Source organism: Toxorhynchites rutilus, chromosome 1, assembly GCF_029784135.1.
Source record: "Toxorhynchites rutilus septentrionalis strain SRP chromosome 1, ASM2978413v1, whole genome shotgun sequence".
Classification (NCBI taxonomy): domain Eukaryota; kingdom Metazoa; phylum Arthropoda; class Insecta; order Diptera; family Culicidae; genus Toxorhynchites; species Toxorhynchites rutilus.
In genome coordinates, this window is record NC_073744.1 from 202,163,776 (window position 1) to 202,176,034 (window position 12,259).

At 39.7% G+C, this 12,259-nt stretch overlaps 1 protein-coding gene across 4 annotated transcripts in view; it reads left to right on the forward strand.

The window, feature by feature from the left end:
• The window catches only part of LOC129768078 (serine-rich adhesin for platelets), a 214,438-nt gene that overhangs the window by 173,639 nt on the left and 28,540 nt on the right, over positions 1–12,259 (forward strand). The window lies entirely within an intron of this gene.

The following is a 12,259-nucleotide window of genomic DNA, read 5'->3' on the forward strand; positions in this document are numbered from 1 at the left end:
AAAATTATTTGATGGTTCGTCAATAGTCACTAATAAGTCATTCACGATTTATCAGACATCCTGCTAGCGACAAAATGGCACGTCGTCGGGTTCCTGGCTTGGCTCAGCCAAATAGTGAAGGAAAAGGGGGAAGCGGAAAAGGGAGATGAATTTCGGATTCCTTGGCGAATTAGAATTCGGATCTCCATACTCACTGGCGACCCTGGTCTTTCCTCTGGGGGTCCTCCTTCATGGATCTTCCTTTGATGGTTCTTCTTCTGGCTGTGATATAATTGATAGAATGTGCTCGGATTGAGAGTGAGTTTGAGAGAGTACCACGACGCGTCTGCGTTCGTGGCCTGAATGAGAGTGTTTTATCTAGTCCAAGTTTTCCTCGTTAAAGAGGCCTTATCTCATGCTAGAAGGGCGTAGCTAAGAAAGGGTGAAAACAATTGTTTGTCCAAAACTTAAACAAACGGGCAAACGGAGGAAATCACACCCAGGCGTAACATTTTATTGTTGGCTATAAGCGTCGGTCGCTAATCGATCGACTCAGCTCAAATTTGATTATCTTGTTATATTCCTTTCTTCGGGGTTATAAATCTTAAATCATTCTATGACTTTCCCCAGTCCTTCGTGTAATTTGCACAGAGATAAGCTCTGTGATGCCTGAACATTTTACTTCACTCATCACATATGGCGCGATGAGTCGATCTGTGTTCCCGGCTTATCTTTTGTTTTACTTCTCTCCTATCCGGTAGGTTATCGCTAACGGAAGGAGTTTATTATATTTCACTTGTTTATGATACAGTGCGGGCTAACCACACGCTCTATGGCTATACAACGAATCACACTCTGAATTCATGATCCTTAGGGCGACAATCATAATAACACTAACAAACCCGAATAAGCTCCTAAGTTCACAGAAGAGGTTCCAGTAAAAAAACACAAAAAATCAATTCGCTTTTGATTACTTCGGATATTATTTTTGAATGCATCTAATTTTTTAATATAACTCTTCGCCGAAAGTTTTGGTGGCCCTGAAAAGGACCGATGGGTTTGCGTGGTTTTGCAGGAGTGGTTGAAGAAGAGGTGATTCGTAATTCATTCTTGTTCTCGCGAGAACACCACACGAGAGTCGTGTCCTTATTGCTGATGCACGTAGCGCACTCAGTGTGCATCACGAATATTCTTCTCGTGCTAAACACGGTGCGGCCCAATTCAATCACATTTTTGTTCTCCCAAACACCGTTATCTATTTGACAACGCATAAAATCCACAATTCGTACGTGTGATTCAATCATACACAACCAATCTCCACATAACGATTTCGACGCGATACGTTCTATTTAACATCTCTCTTCTGCTTTGCTCCTGTGCAAAGCTCTGCATTGTGCTTGCTTTGCGCATATTCTGAGAATTCGTTCTGAGGCATTTTGAGCTATGGAAAAAAGTTTTTCGTAACAACATCACTCATAGTGAACGCGATACGATCCGAACGCGTTTGCGGGACAGCTCTTCAATCCACGAGTATGAACATCAAATACAGACCGCCCGGACTTGTCATAGTTAACGCGATACAATGCGGTTTTCAATGCGGCGAAACTGTTCCTGCAGTGTTTTGCCGCGTGTGAACGCAAGTGATGGTTGCCAGGTGATTTTCATAAATATCTTCATAATTGAACTTCTCGAACGAAGCATACAACAACCTTTATTCTAATTTATATTGTATATTATGAAAACCACTCTTGATGTTTTGGTGTTTATTGCAATGAGTTCAAAAATAATACGATATTACGCTAAGGGTTTTCACAGGAAAGAAACGATCTTCAATATCATTGACAATGACTTATTCTATTGTAAAGCTTTCAGAAAAATACATGTACATGGAAACGAAGATTGCAGTTACAGTAAATTAAAATCAATATGAGACACTGAAGAAAAAGTACCTAAATGAGACTGTGAAAAATATTTCATTAGCTATAATTTCAATTCAGATGTTTTTTAAATTTCAATTCATTTGCTATAATTTCAATTCAGATATTCGGTAGAAGTTTTTTGAGAAATATATATTAATGATTTTTTTACTAAATAAATTATCTCATAACGATTCAATTGTTTACAAAACGAATGTTATCATATTTGGCATCATTGTGCTGGGCTGTTCACATGTGAATGGACTGGATTATGGTATGATTGAAACGTCAATAAACGCATGATCTCAATCGAACATCATGTCATAGCACGCGATTAACTTTGCTTTCATTCAATTCATCGCATCGTACCGCATGTATGGGAAGAAATCGACTTGAAAAGTACAAAAAAGTACCCCATACAAAATGTTCACCATCTCGAAAAACACCCTATTATAAATTTCGCAAGAATGACGCAAAGCGATCAAAGTTTGAGTACATAAAAATGGTGTTTCCGAAAAAGAATGTTGATGGATATGGTAATTTCGCTTCTTCCATGTAGAACTTCGTGCGAAATGTTGATTTACTTGATAAAAAACCCAACGCAAAATATTAGCTCAATCAGACTTTATTTACTAGTGTCGCAGACGTTAAAACTTGATTTTTTTGTTTAAATCACCCAATCGGGATTTAAAAAAAAATTGTTAATGCCTTAAATGTCTTAAAATTGTATAAAACGTTGCGATTTACAGTTATCTAAAAAAATTTGTTTGTCAAAAATCGACTTTTCAGACGAAAAATCGACGGAGTGCCAAAAACTCAATTTTTGACAAATTTGAGATTTTTGAAATAACAGTAAATCTCGACGTTTCGTGCAATTATAAGACTTCTTCTTGAATGGCGTTCACGTTCCCTGTGGAACTTTTGCCGTCTCAACGTATGCATTAGCTAGCGTCATTTAGTAATACTAAGTTGAGATTTCTTCAGCCAAATAACACGCCTTGAATGTATTCCGAGGGGCAAGCTCTAGAATACGCGTGACCACAGTGCAAGTCGAAGGAAATTTCTTTGACGAAAAATCCCTCCGACAAGAACGGGAATCGAACCCGAACACCCGGCATGATAATGTGAGACGCTAACCACTCGGCCACGGGTGCACATGCAATTATGAGACATATGGTTTAATTTTTTTTTGAAACCCTCAATTTCCTATACTTCCTTCCTTTGGGTGATTTTGCGGGTTTCAAAAAACTCGTGTTGTTATAAACTTAGGAAGATCCAAATTTTTTTTCGATGCCAAATGACTTGAAAATGCATGAAACGTCGACCTGGGCAAAATTTCACCTCAATCGGACATGAATTAGGGGTACCTCAAAGCACTCAAAGTTTTGATTTTTTGATCCTCGAAAATCATGAAATTTACATTTACTCGGATACATGAAATTTGGAAAATCGAAATTTGAAATTTCTCAGTTCATTTGCCTCTAACCTTGAGAAAGGCCATTTGGAAAACTTCGCTTGGAGAATCATTGATGAATCTTGAATGCTGTGAATTATATAGTGTAAAATAAAGTAACACCAGATAGGCCAACCAGAAAAGATCGCCGGACCACATGTGGCCAGAGGGCCACAGTTTGAGTGTAGCTGCTCTAAAGCATGACTCGTCGATAGTAGAATTAAACGCAGACAATCGATATTGATTAGCAAGAAGAACGCGTTTAGTCAGTGAACCGAATATGGGTGGCCATAAAACGCATCACAATGTGGTACTGCTGCTGTTGTTTGCTACTGAATTAAATTTACATACATACGACCACTGGGCGGCAGGTTGGTCGTTTGGTCGGTCGGTGCTGGCAATATCAGCAACAGTGCACGCGGCGGATGGGCTTGGAGCCAAATTAAAAACTTTTCACACACCCACTGCTGGTTGGTTGGTCGGTTGCTCAATGCTGACCAGACCAGACGCACCTTTTCCAATTCCAACCCATGTCTGACACCGTTTAGATGACCGTTAATTTATTGTAACACCAAAATAATAATTTTTCACCGGCTGTACGAACGTGTTCGCTTTACCGCGGAACGGAACGCGAGACATACACACACGTGTATCTTTGCCGTTGTCATCGTAAATAACGATCCACGCGCGTTCTGGCCCCTTATGGAATGAATGGTGGTCACACACTGTAGTGTAGGGGGTGGGTGGGTGCGTGGTGCAATGATTATCCCCTCTCGCGTGGCACTAAATTATACGCCCAATCGCGATTGTGTATGCGTATGTCACATTGGTAGTTGATTGGCTGCAGAGCACTGGGTGTGGGTCGCGCCACTCGATGCTGCAAAGACACACAAGAGGAGGGAAGTAGATAGCCAAATGCTTATTTGCAAATTAAGCTAGCGAACCCAACCCAATCCATCTTCTCGTTTCAAATTTGTCCTAATTAAATTAAGCAAAACTCTCATTAAGCAAAAGAGCTCTGTCGAAACAAAGAGAGACCGCCTAACAGAACCTGCCGACAAACATATTCAGCGGATTAACTGTTGGCGGTTTTTATCTTTAGCAAGTCATCGGAGCCGAAACCACCTTCTCCGTTGCTTCGTTCGGTGATTTGCTGCTGCAGAATGGCTCCAAGCGCTTCAACGATTGTGTCTCGACATTGAACTCTTAACTTCCCGAACAAAGACACAACACAGCACACACGTTCACGCGAGCGTCATGAATCTTATAATTCTTTTTGTGCACACGTGTGTTTCGAAGCAACATTAGCAATTTTGTTGTATCGTGACTTATTCTGATGTAATTTTGACAATAAGCTGTTTTTTTTGTTTCTTCTGTTGCTTATCGATTCAACTGTGAATGGTTAAAAAATCTTGAAACAAAGTCCGGCAATTTACTCGTTAGTTTATCGTTGTATATTATTCTAATCGCCAAGGTCCTAATAGGTTGGGGAGCAACAGTTTTGACGTAGGACTATGTCTTTCATTTCTATACTGAGGTGTAAGTTCAAAGTTTCGAAAACAAAAGCGTTACGCTGGAGCAACCAGATTTTGAGCGTTAATACCTTCTAAACAACTAAACGAAATGGTATGATAATTGCTACACGTTATATCATTGTCAATTATTAACCCGGAAACTTGTTTCAACAGCTTAAAAAATGCTTTGAATACAGGCCATCGAAATCACACAAATATGTATATAAGATGGTGCCCGCTCGAAAATCCATTTAGTTGGGATTGCAATATGACGGAAAGATGGTCTCGCTCGCCTAAACACTATGCTCTTCTCTCCCAATCTAATTTCTTTTCTGCAGCCGGACCGAACGAAGGCTTAAGCAAAAAATTAATTATCGATGATAATTCGATACAGATTACGTACAAATTAGCTATGGATTTGATAGTAGAGAATATAAAACGTTTGATATAGTGTAGAGAATATTCCCCCATATCAAAGAAACCACATTGTTTGATGAAAGCAAGAGTTATAATATCATTCGTAGACGAATGCCACAGTCGATCGATGATTCTAATAGGCCGGGACGGGGATATTATTTTGAAGTGAAATTGATTCCTCTTTTGAGCGTTAACAATTATTTTCGAGCTAATCGAAGTGCTATTGTAATCACTTTATTGAAATCATTCGATTGAGTTGTCTCCAAGAGCTCTTCTCAGGGATAAAGACGAATGAATTGCAAACGTTTAAAGTCTCTATAATTAAGAAGAAGAATAAAAAGACGGGTGGGTAATGTCGGGGACATAACCGGAGTGACGTAGGACTATACAAAGGGGACAGCTTTTGTTAAATATATATTTTAAATATATTGTTTTATTTTCTTCTCCTACGTGAATACCTACCTATCTACCTGAAAAATGGATTAGTTTACTGTTTACTGTTTATGAATATGTTGATGGTTCTGAAAAGAACCTTTGGTGTTGTGTTTTTGTTATCACTCGATATTCCCATCTTGTTCGGTTAAACCTTCCTGTTTAGCTATTGCGTTTGCCACTCGCCACAGCTTTCACAGTTGGAAAATTTCTACCCATCCAGCTTGTGACATATTGTTCAGTAAATTACATTTAATGCGACGTGCCGGAGAAACACTTTGCCACTCACTGAAACTAATTGTTGCCTTGATGAGCGCCGAACCGAAGCTGCTCTGTTCTTGATGCGGGTTTTCTGATTGTCGTGAGCAGCTTTGCAAGCCAACTCGAGCACTCCGACGGCCGAAACTCTATAATCGCTGTTAGGTATACTGGTGCTCCGGCACCAATCCGTTCGGCCTAGTTACCCGTGCGGAGCAATTAGTGAATGCGACCAACAGGGAACTGGAGACCTGCACGGTTCGAGTGACACTTTGCCTTTCCCTTAACTTGTCCTCATTTGTTACGTCCACTATGCCGATGCCGTACAACCACACGGGTTTACGGTTTGAAAGAAAATAAGATATTCTTTTGGGGTCCGCGTGTTTTATACTCTAGCGGTACACACTCACAGGATAGAGACAAATCGGCAGACTCAACCAGGGGGGCGAGTCCAACGAGACGAACGAATGAGCGTTAAAAGGGAGCGATGGCAAAAAAATACATTCATTACGATTTGTTCGCTCGTTGGATTCACATGCAGGCTAAAAATGGTCCTTTTCAGGATCACAAAATTATCTTCAATCTAAAGAGTTTATTGTTTTGTTATCACTCGATATACCCATCTTGTTCGGCTAAACCTTTTTGTTTAGCGATTTGCTGCCACTCGCCACAGCTTTCACAGTTGTAAAATTTCTTCTCATCCAGCTTTGTGACATGTTGTACAGTAGACTACATTCAATGCGACGTGCCGAAGCGCCACTCAGTGTCGCATTGGAGGCGATTTTAACCTGTAATTGAACATTTGCGATGACAGTGGTACAGTGTAGACTTTCAATTTTGGGTCATAATTTGGATCTCTATGTTTACAAAAATGTCCAACTAAATAAGTCGCATTACATGTCCGTCCAATTAGCTAAATGTCGAACTAATTGTAAATTACTGTACTTTCAATCTGGAAACAATTTAAGAATTGGTGAAAATTGAATAATCAGGAAAGTCCCCAACTATCAATAAGCTCAAAACAACTGCCAAATTCACATACTCATCAGATCCTGGCAAACAAATTATGAAAAAATCAATTTGTGTTTTATTATTATTTTGGATAATGTTTTAGAAAACATTGAACTGTATTTCCTAAACACTTTTTTGGAAGGTTTAATGGCCCTGGAAAGCGCCTTGTTTTATGGAATGGTTCCAATTTAGAAAACTTAGTACTCGTGGTTTTGAAAAAAACCATTTCGAACGCCACTCGCCACTCGCTGCAACTGCCTGTTGTCTTGATGTCCACCGAACCGAATGTGTCCTGTTCCGAATCCGGGTTTTCTTATCGTCGCGAGCAGCTTTGCCAGCTAACTCGATCACTTCGGCGGCCAAAACTATATAACGCCGACTAGGTGGACTGGTGCACTGGTACTAACGCGCTCGGCCTAGCTACCCTTGCGGGGAACTCCAGACCAACGCGATTCGAGCGGGATTTTGCCTTTCCCTTCACTTTTCCTCCTTTGCCATGTCCAGACATGGCTGCTTGGGTTGGTTTGTGGATGTGTTGTGATGCGAACTGATGTGGTGTACGGTTTGAATGAGAATGATCGTTAGGGCAGCGGAGCGGGGATTTTTAAGCTGACTGGCTGGCTCGAGAATTACGCATGTGTGAGACTGCGACCAATGTTTCGTTCATTTTTTTCTTTTTCTTTTCCAATCGTGCTTCATTCTATTTCGCTGCTGCTCTGGTTGCCCGTTTTGGTCGGTACGATTTGAGGAGCACAAAATGGACCAATCAAAAATGGGCACATAGGGCATTTTGACAATGCTTGATATTTTACAATTATTCAATTATTTATCTCATGAAAAATGAAATGTTATTCGTTATGATAGATGCGTAGATATATTTCCTATCAATTGATGCAAAAACTTTTGCGATCTATTGAGAAACGCTCGAGTTATAAGCGTTCCAAATCTTGCATTTTTTCCTACTTGTTCAGTGCCTAGATTTCCATTTCACCCCCTATATCTTCCGGTTAGACGTAGTCCTACGTCAAAAGAGGAGGAGGAAGAAGAAGAACCATTGGTGAAAGTAGCAGTTCTATAATCAGTGCTCACGACTGTCGCTATCGACCGATGGGTCCATTGTCAGTGATATTATTTACGCTGGGTATTGCCTAGGAGGGATCGATTCCTCCTTTGAGCGTTTATAATTCTTTTCCGGCTAAACGAAGATGTTATATGTGTGTTACATATTGATTGCCAAGCCAATGGTAGTCCTATGTCCATCTGGCGGCTATATCACAGATATAACCCACTTCTAGTTTTTTTTTCTAAATTTTTAATTGTAAGTTTTAGAAAAAAATGTAACTTTCAAACCGCCTGAGCGATTTTGAATTTTTTTACAACAAGTTTAGCTAGAGAACGATTCGAAAACTTGATTTAAAAGGACGGATTTTGAACGTATCAGTATATCGTAGCATCCTCTATTTCTAAATCATGTAAACTATAAAAAAAAACTTATACAATTAATAACTACGAAAACCAAAATTTAATTGTTTTGCGAGTGTAATAAAACTGAGAGACTAATCGGTCCAGTAGTTCGAACTTCATGAACTTTTGAAAAAATGTATTTTTGGGAAAAAAGGGGAAAAATTGAACGATGAAAATCAAATCACAAATTTTTGGATAATTTATGTAGAAAAACTTTAGCTTCCAAGAAAAAAAAATTAAAAATACAACGCCCTCTAGTTTAAAGCCATGTAAACAATAAAAAACAAATACAATCAATAATTACGAAAACAAAATACTTTTTTTTTGCAAGCATTACATTTTTCAAAAAAATTGCTCATTTGATTTAACTGGAAATATCGATCATCTGAATCGGTCCAGTAGTTCAAAAGTTATGAATTTTTGAAAAAAGTCATTTTTAGAAAAAAGAGGAAAAAGCTGATTTTTCGGACCACTCAAAAATGCAAACGGGCACCCTAATGAAAACTAAAAAGATATAATATTTTGCGATAAGGAAGAAAAAAGGAAAAGAAGGAAAGAGGGAAAAAGATGAGAGAGTGAGAAGAGAGAAAGAGAAAGATGAGAGAGTGAAGAGAGGGAGAGAAAGATGAGAGAGTGAAGAGAGGGAAAGAAAGATGAGAGAGTGAACAGAGAGAGATAGTAGAGTGAAAAGAAAACGAAAGAGAGAGTGTGAATGAGTGAGGGAGAATAGTTGATTGAGGGAAGTGGATAGAAGGCGGAGAAAGAGGAAATAGAGAGGACAGAGGGGACAGAGTGAAAAAAAGGAAAGAGAGAAGAGGGCGAAGAGAACAAAGAGGAAATTAATGAATAGGAAACGAAGAGGGAAATAAAACAAAAAGAAAAGAATAACGGAATAAAGAGGAAAGAGGAAAAGAGAAAAGTAAAAAAGAGAGAATGAATGAAGAGGGAGATAAGACAGATAAGAAAGGGAAGGAAGAGAGAGATAAGAGAGATGAAAGAGTGAAATGAGAGAGAGATAAGAGAGAAGAGAGAAGGAAGGGTGAGAAATAAGAGAATGAAGAGAGAGAGAGAGAGAAAGAAGAAAGAGTGAAAAGTGAGAATGAAGGAAGAGGGGGATAAGTGAGATGAAAGAGTGAAGAGAGAGGAGGATAAAAGAGGAGAGAAAGTGAAGAGAGAGAGTGAAAAGAGAGAATGAAGGAAGAGGGAGATAAGAGAGATGAGAGAGGGAAGGAAGAAGAGAATAAGAGAGAAGAGAGAGTGGAGGGAGAGAGATATAAGAGAATGAAGAGAGAGAGAGATGAAAGAATGAAAGGAGCGGAGGATAAGAGAGGAGAGAGAGAGTGAAGAGAGGGGGAAAGAAGAGAGAATGAAGAGAGAGGGAGATAAGAGAGAATGAAGAGAGAGGAAGATAAGAGAGATGAGAGAGTGAAAGGAGAGGTAAGAGAGAAGAGAGAGTGAAGGGAGAGAAATAAGAGAGTGAAGAGAGAGAGAAAGAAGAGAGTGAAGAGAGAGAGAAAGAAGAGAAAGAAGAGAGTGAAGAGAGAAAGAAGAGAAAAAAGATAGTGAAGAGAGAGAAAGAAGAGAGTGTAGAGAGAGAAAGAAGAGAGAGTGAAAAGAGAGAATGAAGGAAGAGGGGGATAAGTGAGATGAAAGAGTGAAGGGAGAGGAGGATAAGAGAGAAGAAAGTGAAGGGAGAGAGATATAAGAGAATGAAGAGAAAGAGATAAGAGAGTAAAAGGAGAAGAGAATAAGAGAGAAGAGAGAGTGAAGGGAGAGAGATATAAGAGAATGAAGAGAGAGATAAGAGAGTGAAGGGAGAGAGAAATAAAGAAGTGAAGGGAGAGAGGAATAAAAGAGTGAAAATATCTTCCCGAAAAAAACAGTGGTTTGTGGTATCTGACGATCAAAACTGAAAAAAAGTTTGAGAGATAGTACACCTGTTTCTATTTTGAATAAATAATGTATCGATACACAGTTGACATCGACGGTCCAATTACTTGTAGAAGAGTTCTCACAGCCGTCTCCCAAAGCTGCTCAGGGATAATTCCCGCCTCGGCGAACTCACGAACTCGAAATAAACATTATAAAGTAGAGTTGGACGTGTGGTGTGCCGCGATATACATTGTCGGATCGGATTTTTGTAGAGAAGTTCTCTGGTTAGCCTTCTCAAATGACCCAAGGATATTCTCGGCCACCGTGAATCGAAATATATATTAGAAAAGTACACTCGTTGAATTACGCATTGCATTAATTTTTATTGCAGAGTAATTCGAAAAATCCCTGAAAAAGCATGTTGTCCTGTGATAACCTTTCGTTTCGTCGAGTGATCTCGGGCCCACTTGAGGCGTGTGCGCTATAAACCGAACGATCGCACACAATCAAATGCAAATCAAAAAGGGAAACTTTCCAGTCATGCATTACGTGAAAGTTAGTTAGCCCCCTTTTGCTACCGCTCTCTCTCTCTCTCTCTCTATCGTCATTCAAACCGCGCACGTAAAACTGTATTTACGCAATCTGGATGGTGAAATCAAAAGCGTGCACAGAGAGGATAGGTATGAGGTATGAGTGTATCGTGGGGGAGCCTTCCCAATATTCCAGTTCTGTCGACACCCAGCCGAAATCAGCGGCGAGGTAAAAAGCGAAGGTAAAAGCTACTAACGGCCTAATAACGGCACTCAGTTTCGCACATTCGCGAGCAACGTGATGAGCTGCTTAATGAGGGGATCTACTCGGCTCTGGCTTCCAAGAGCCCCAGAGCCGAAGTTTGTTACGTTCGATCGTTACACACCTTCTTCTCGTGTGAAGCGCTTCTGTTTTATTATAGAGGGACGCACTCCAATTGATGTTCTCCAATAAAACGACTCGACTCGAGACAAGCAGCGTGACGCCGTCATTGCCGTCAAGTGACGGGAGCCAGAACGAATCAGATTTCAGAAATGTCATTGAATGTCAACCGCAATGAGAACCATTCATATCGTCGTTGTTGTTCATTACATCGCTGTCGGTTTCAACGGATGACAACAGCTTCGGTGTTATGAATTCGAAAGCTAATTTTACGTGTATGTGCTGTTGATGATGTGTTACTGCTGCCGGCAGTCATCATGGCGCGTTGGTCGTGGCTTATTGTCTATTATTACGTAACTAGATCATCCGATATATCGACAGCAACACGACAGCGCTGGTGGCCCCGAATGAGACATCATCACCATTTCCATATAATGTACGATCGTTAACGGGTTGTGATTGCCCGTGTAGATCCCCGAAGATGGTTCGGTTGCTTTCGAGTGGCCTTTGAATTAAAAGGCTCTTACGGATTTTTTGCTTTCTCAATGATTTAAATAAGTAGCCCAATTTAATTATAAAAACTCAATATTCATACACAGAAATCTTTATTCGGTTTGATTATTTAGATAAAAGGTATTCAATGGGACACAATAGAGATTGGCAGCGTTTTTGACGAGCCATTGAATTTACGCTTTTTCTAAACTGACAGAATATGTTTTTGGAAAAAAAATTGAAAATAATGGGATTTTGTTGACGGAGCTTTTTTTTAAATATAGGTAATTTTAGATTTTGCAAAATATTTCCTTAAGTTGGACGCTGTTTTCAATTTAACTGTTTTGCCTTATTATGGTGACTTTCGACCTTTTGATGGGTTCGTCACTCGGACCATGCCTTTACTTCCATTCTAAAGAAAGAATCTCGGAGTGAGAGTTTAACTGGTGACCTTTAACCTGAGATATGTTAACCAGTACGCCAGATCGTGATACATCTACATTTCACATGATCTGCTGTAATTGATCCAGCTGTTCTTG